The sequence below is a fragment of the Pocillopora verrucosa genome, chromosome 11 (genome assembly GCF_036669915.1).
Source record: "Pocillopora verrucosa isolate sample1 chromosome 11, ASM3666991v2, whole genome shotgun sequence".
Classification (NCBI taxonomy): Eukaryota; Metazoa; Cnidaria; class Anthozoa; order Scleractinia; family Pocilloporidae; genus Pocillopora; species Pocillopora verrucosa.
Genome location: NC_089322.1, coordinates 783,293 through 790,980, shown reverse-complemented (window position 1 = coordinate 790,980; position 7,688 = coordinate 783,293). Strand labels below are relative to the sequence as shown.

The 7,688-nt window shown below is 35.9% G+C and overlaps 1 long non-coding RNA gene across 1 annotated transcript; it reads right to left on the bottom strand.

Moving 5' to 3' along the window:
- Nucleotides 1-2,440: 2,440 nt before the first annotated feature.
- Nucleotides 2,441-3,717, bottom strand: LOC136284075 (uncharacterized). The gene is made up of 3 exons (XR_010719069.1): nucleotides 3,614-3,717; nucleotides 3,068-3,141; nucleotides 2,441-2,454 (listed from the first exon to the last, which is right to left on the bottom strand). It is a non-coding gene; the product is annotated as an uncharacterized lncRNA (long non-coding RNA).
- Between the last annotated feature and the right edge of the window lie 3,971 nt (nucleotides 3,718-7,688).

Below are 7,688 nucleotides of genomic sequence, written 5' to 3'. Positions count from 1 at the left end.
AATGGTTGGTTACCTTGCAAAGTACAAATCATAATTTCCGGTCTCCCAATTAATGCATTTGATATATGAAATCGCCGCTATCTCATTCAACTAGTTGCAGTTTATTTCATTCGATTTTAAAGTGACTTTGGCCATCACAAGAACCGTCATCATGCCATTAAAGTTCTTAATCTAAAGATGGCCCAATGTGACGGCATTCAACCAATAGCCAGTTCAGTTTTGTAAAACTACCTCTGCATATGATTTACGTCACAGCTTTATTTCGCTGTGTTGGAGGTGTTCTTGCAAATGAGGTGTTCTGGGAAAATATAGATTTTTTTCTATATTTTTGAAAAGAGAGTCAGCCTTCCAATTTCATATTACTTTTTGAGAATAGCATTTTTACGCTAAGCTCATATAAAGAATAAGAAGATATACAGAAGTAGAAGTTACCTATCTACTACAGTACTTACTGCATTGTTCGTCTGATCCATCACTACAGTCAGTGATCCCATCGCAGCGTTCAGACGCGTGGATACACTTTTGTTGATTTGCACAAGTAAACTCATCACCTCGACAAGTACCTAGCAGATGATTAAAAGAAACGCATGCACCGTGACAAAACGTTGGCACTTCTTGTACATTTTTTACCAAAAATATATAATGAATATTAAGGGCTACTTCACGACTTGAGCAGCTTACTTTTAGTGATTGATTTTTTTGTGATTGGCATTTTGCAGTGACTTTTCATCGAAGACAAAGTTTGACAACCATCAACTTCCACTTTATATTTCAAATTCTGTATTTAATACTCTTTTCGTTGACTCAAAGCTTCTGAAAGTTTAGTTAAAAACAAAAAAACAAAAAACATCATACGCAATTCAGAAGTTTAGTGATTCGCCAGTATGTGATGAGATTTACTTTAAACATCATTGTTATTGTTACCATCATTAAAATACACATTTATTGTCCGATGAAATTTTCATGGAAACGTTTGAAGATGGTGAGTTTTTAATGAAATGTCGCAAATATCAGTAAGACACGCCTCAATCATGGCGAGCTTCTTACCTGAGATTTAAATTTTTTCTCATTATTTTTTTAAATTTAACGCCAGCATGAGATGTTGAATGGTTTAGACCGGTACAAGTACTTAGTGTATCAGTTCTGTCAAAATTTGGAGTAACAGGTTAAGTACTCCAAGGTCCCCTTCAGATACAGAAAAGCCTGTTCAGAATAGGGTTGGAATTTGTAATGCGTCTATCATGCCAAACTTCTTTTGGTTATAAGGTTTCATAGGGAATCACTCGGTTGACTCGAAGTTAAACATTACAAAATGGCAGTAGCAACATACTCGCAGATGTGCAGGGGACGGCTACCAGCATGAGCAGTAGAACAACCTGGGGATTCATGACAATCTTTGTGGAAACAAAAAAAAGGTAAAAAATAATCAAAATCGAATGTAATGAGTCAAATCGCTCCTTTTTTGGTAGGAAAGTAAGCAATCCGCTGATTGTTGTGCTGCTTAGTTAAGTCCTCCCACCAATAAAGGAACGACGGGCAGTCTGAGACTGCATGTAGTTACTGATATAGCTTCTGATACAGCACAATGACCAATTGACTTTCAACCAATAATTCAAAGGTAAAAAATAATCATATAAATAATGACAATGATAGCAATAGTAATAAAAATTCATAGAGGGCTAGCTCGAAAACCTAACGGTTCCCCCAGCCTCTAGGCTCCAAAATGATACAACTAAGTTTATTTTGCCTGTTCATTGTAATCATTTTTCTTATTTCATTGTAATTCCATTTTTTTTTAGAAATAAAGACCTGTTGTTGTTGTAGTAGTAATTATAATAATGATAATGATGATAATGATGCTACTATGGTCACAAGCCATTGAGAAACGATCGAAATTGCGTTTGAAAACATGTTGTGCATTTGATATTTAACCATTAGAACTTAGAATGAAGATTTTATGTTGACATTAGCAACAATGAAATGTTCTGATATACACAGTGCAGCTCAAAGATAAGGAAACATTGTATAGAAGTACCATGCGCACGTATAAAGCAACATACGTCGACATACTCGCATAAGTAATCGTATGTCCTTCTCGTATGGGCCTTTGTTATTCATTGCTCTACCTGTGCTTTGAGTGGCATTGAGTTATCGAAAAAAGATATGGTACTGTAAAAGCGCCGGCTGCTCGCATGAAATGGGCAAAGTAATTATGAAAACGTCCATGAGAGTTATCGTGTTGAATATTTCTGTCTTTTGATAAAAATATGACTGTACTTTTTCTTTTTTTTTTTTTTTTTTTTGATATTTTATTTTGTTGTATTGTAATTTCTGGTCACTTACACCTGTATAATAATATTGTGGTATTCCTAATAAATTTGTAAGGGAGCAATAAAAGGTACACTTTACCTTTCTTGCACTTGGCAGGGATCTGACTCGAAACGCTTGTACAATCTGAAAAAGTAAAATAAGTAATCAATTAAGAAATTGGAGTTCGTATCAAACTGAGAAAACTAAAGAATAGAAATTGAATTATTCATAAATACATTTTGATTAACTATGTTACTTGTTCGTCACAGCATTCCTGAAGCCACTTGAAGTGACTTCTGAATGGGCAAGCTTAACGAGAATTTTATCACCAATCTGCTCCTTGCAGATACTGGTTCCAACTCGGTAAAAGAAACTGAATTCGATAAAAACCGAGACTTCTTGATATGAAAGTTGATAGAGCACTGTTCAGCATCAAAAGTTCAACGCGTTTCAAATGAGCAATTACCTTCGATGCAAGGTGTTTTAGAGGGAAACCCTCCGAGAAAATAGACAGTTACTCGCGGGAAAAAAAACGTTCTCTTTAGATAGAAAAGAAAATGATAATAGTCTTTAAGTTATTAGTAGTTAGCCGTTTCCTTTAGAACGAGCGGACATGAACAGATAATGTAAATTAACCAAAACATAAGAGCTAATTTAACCGACAGGTGCTGTTAAGAAAAATGTCCAACAAATTTTTTTTTTTATATATTCTAGGGCACGTTCGTTTCCCGTCCGTTGATAACAATAAGTGGATTACCTCAGAATTGCATGATCTCTCCCAAGGATTTTTTTTCCCTCCAATGTTGTCTTGTTTTCTGCCTATTTAATGTACTATTTTAAGACAAAATATTTTAGCAGTTTTTCCTTTTTTTGTCAAGAGGAAAACAGGTAAATGTGCGAATATAATTCAGCTATAACGACCACTTTGATCTAGAAGTATATAAGCAAAGCTTATTTAACAAACACTTTATCAGAGATAAAAACATACAGAAGCAAAGTACTCTAAAAAAATATTAGCCCAAAATGCTAAATATACCGAGATAATGGTATTAATCAACAACACTCTTATGTCCGTCGAAGTCGCCCCTATCAGAATTAGAATCAGTATTTGCATGGTACTAAAAACCATCAGCTTTAAAATAATTATTTAACAACCGAGTCGAAATAATAGAGATGATGATCATCGGCGATGATCAATTATACACGGCACATCATCAGCAGGTAACAACTGAATTACATCATATTTAGAATTACCATGTTTTCAGTGTTCCACACGGTACAAAAATAGCCTAGAAAAAATTACCTTTCTCTAAGGTGTCCCTCTGAGAATGAATAGATTCCTGCCGAACAAAGTCGAAAGTCGCTGAATATAAATATTCCTTCCGTGATAGAAAAAACCAAAAAAAGGAAGACGGTGACGTTAACTTTGCATAAAGATGTATTTCAGAATCCAATTCTCTTTAAATGTTGATGACCTCACCTCGAATCGAGCAAGTAAGAGGGCAGGAAAATTATAAGCTTGCAACCATCTGGAGAATGCAATTAACTTCTGAATAAACGGGTTTCTATAAATATAATTTTATTTTCACTTGGTTCCGTAATGATAGTCAATCCAACACGTTAGAAAATTCAGATCGAGAGTAACTGAGGCATCTTATGGTTCTTATGAAATTTTTTATAACACTATTAAGAATAAAACGTTCAAGGCGTTTTAAATGAGCAAACACCTTTGACGCTGAATAATTCTAAGGAGAAACCCCCCGTAAAAAAATTAGATAGTTGTCAGATAGGTAAACACTGCTCTGTTGGGATAGAAAAGGCGAGAATAACAATAACAATCGTAATAACGACGATGATGATACATGTAAATAATAAAAATACTTATAACCATACTAATAAAATGATTATGGTAATCTATAGATGGGAAAATTCACATGTAGCTTTCATTTTTTCGAATACCGTTGCTGATCGGCAAATTAGCATAATATTCTTCTTTTTAATCAGAGATTGGAATCTTGACATCATCATTGTTTTTAATCAGCCAATCAAGTAAGAGATCCTTGAAGCTTGAAGCCATTTGGTGACAAATAAAGTTTAGTGGCGTCATTAGACTGTTTCAACCGTCAGCTGTCAAGCAATTTTCCCATTTCCAACAGTTTCTAATTTCCTTTCTCTTTGTTTTTGTTCGTCGTTTTAGTTTGGTCTCGTTTTGTTTTTCAAGTGTATATTGATTCGTCTTTCTTTTTCTATAACCGTTTCTGTTCATTTTTTAGACAGTTATTAGTAATTGGCAAGCGTTTATTTGCGATCAAGCGGCCAACAAAAAAAATGAAATTTTAACGCCCACAATGCAAATAAACCAAAAAAGATAAAACGTTCACTTCACCCACAGGCGCCGAGAAGAACAATGTCCAATTTATATAGTCTCCTACAAATATGCATACTAAGGCACTGTTTTTTTCCATCTCTTAGCGACAAAAAGGGGCACCACAGAATTTCAAAATGTTTCTTATTTAATTTTCCCTTTATTTTTTCTTTGTTTCTATTTTCTTTTGATGTACTGTCTTTTAAGACAAAAATGCTTCCTTCGTTTCTATTTTTTTTTTTCAAGAAGAGAATCGCGTGAGCGTGCGGATGTAATATGTTGGATGCTTACTCTCAGGAAAGATAATAGGCAAACAGGGGTGGGCTGGGGAGAGGTTAGATCTTTAACTTTCAAGATCTGATTGTCAATTCTCCCCTCGATGTGCTACACATTTCCTTTTTAATTGGATACAAGAATTTGATGTTAGATCAAGATAACAACCTCTACCTGATAAGTTTGAATATTCTCATTACCTGTCTGCTGAATAATGTATGGATATCATAGGAAGAAGATTCATAGTGATCACCACTGGGAGTGAAAGGCTAACCAATCCCACTTCCCCTGAGAACAATTTTTAAAAGGAATAATAATAATGAAAAGATAAGAAAAACAATATCTCTTGGCAATAGAGTTAATCTAAACGCCCACCGAGTGACGCATGTCGATTTTTTTATGGTTTACGGAACATCTTGCAAAGATATAAAACACTCAGTTGAAGAAACAATGGATTAGTAGAAAGGCTCGAACATATGGAATAATGTAAAAGATAACTTTAGGGAAAAAATAACGCAAGTCAAATGACATCGATGAAGTAATGCAAATTAAAGAAAGAAACTTCACCGTAGTCTGTTTTTCATTTTTCCTTCTCCCCCTTCTCCCGGGGTCTTTCGAAGAAGGAAAGGCTCCTAAAAAATGCACTCTGTCTCCGGATCTCTAACATGATTGGCTGACTCAAAAGAATGATAATGTCATGATTCTAATCTTTGATCAACAGGAAGAATATGATGCTAATTTGCCGATCAGCAACGGTATTCGAAAACATTAAAGCTATACGAAATTTACCCATCTATAGATTATCATTAATCATTTTATTAGTATGTTTATAGGTATTTTTATTATTTACATGTATCATCATCGTCGTTATTGCAATTGTTATTGTCATTCTCGCCATTTCTATCCCAACAGAACAGTGTTTACCTATCTGATAACTATCTATGTTTTTACGGAGAGTTTCTCCTCAGAATTATTCACCGTCAAAGGTGTTTGCTCATTTGAAACGCCTTGAACGTTTCATGCCTAGCAGTCTTATAAAAAAATTTCATAATAAACCTAAGATGCCTCAATTACTCTCGACCTGAATTTTCGAACGTGTTGAATTGAGTATCATTACGGAACCAAGTGATAATAAATTTTTAATGACAGGAACCCGTTTATCCAGAAGTCAATTGAATTCTCCAAATGGTTGCAAGCTCCTAACTTTCTTGCCCTCTTACCGGCTCGATTCGAGGTGAGGTCGTCAACATTTAAAGAGAATGACTTTTGGATTCAGAAATGCATCTTTATGCAAAGTTAACGGCACCTTCTTCCTTTTTTCGGTTTTTGTCATCGCGAAAGGAATATTTATATTTAGCGACTTTCCAGTTCGTTGTTTGTTTCGTTCAGGGTTCCGTATGCATGCATATGTATGTGTGATGAATTTACAACAATTTTTCGAGTGAATTCATAATGCATTCATATAAGCGCTTACGAAGAGTTACAATTTTATAAACAAGCAGTTAGGGAGAGATAAGAGAGACGGTAAGTTTTGAACTCGGTTAAGAAATGAAGATGATTTTAGTATTGTGACGAGCGTGGGACAAAGAAAACTTCTGAGTCCTTATGAGGAATCGAACCTCAGACCTTCGGATTCCGCTGTCTGATGCTCTACCACTGAGTCACAGAGACTCCATGGTGAGCCAAGTCTCTTACGAAGTAAGCTTTGATTTTGATCTTGTGCTTGAGCGTGGGACAAGGAAAACTTCTGAGTCCTCATGAGGAATCGAACCTCAGACCTTCGGATTCTGCTCTCCGTTTAGAGCGAAAATAGGACGAAAAGAAAGAGACTGAGCGACCAAAAAAAAAAACAAGAAGTAATTACGTAAAGTAAGTCGAGAAAAACGCGCAAGAAAGTTAGAGAGGACACCAAAATATGCAGAATACGGTGAAAGGAACGTGAAAGAGAACAAGAGAAGACATAAGTAAAAAGGCGAATATTTAGCGAAGAGTAACGCGAGAAGGAAGTACATCTAGGAGTCCAATACCTTCAACTTTCCCTCGAAATGACTGAACATCCGAGCCATTTCCTCTTTGGTGCTGGCTATTTCCTCTAAGCATCTTTTGAGTGTGTGAACCAAATCAATGAGTTGTCTCTTTGAACAATAAGTAACAGCACACTGCTGTTGGATATCATCGTTTAGTACATTCCACAGTGGACTGTCGATGCTTAACGCGTCTTCAACCGCAATTGTGAGGGGTATTTACAACCCACCGTGTCAAAGTTTTGTCCTGTGTACTCCTTGACCAGCCGTTTAATGGCTCCTGTTGCCTTCGTAACTTGGGCACAAAGCCGTTTTGCAATGGCTTGTCCATCTAAAGAATTAACACAGCATGAGTCAAAATGATACCGCAGAAAGCCTACACTACAATCATTTCATTACGATATGTTGGTTAGCTCTAATCGGGCGTCTTATGGACGACTGTTAGCACTGGAACATATCAATGCAATGCCTGCATATTTCTTCATTACCTGTGAGAGAAACCACTTTTCTGAGCACTTGACATGCATGGATAATAGCAAGTCTTCTCGACGCTTGTCTTGCAAATTGCGGAGGTATGCAATATACATGCTGTTGTCAGGAGACCATCGGGGTTGGCCGCCCTCAAGGTTCTTTAGCTGTTGATCCAACCTATAACCAGCAGAAAGGAAAACAGTGGAGAAAGCAAAAATTTGGTTGGAATTTGGTTTTGCATTGAT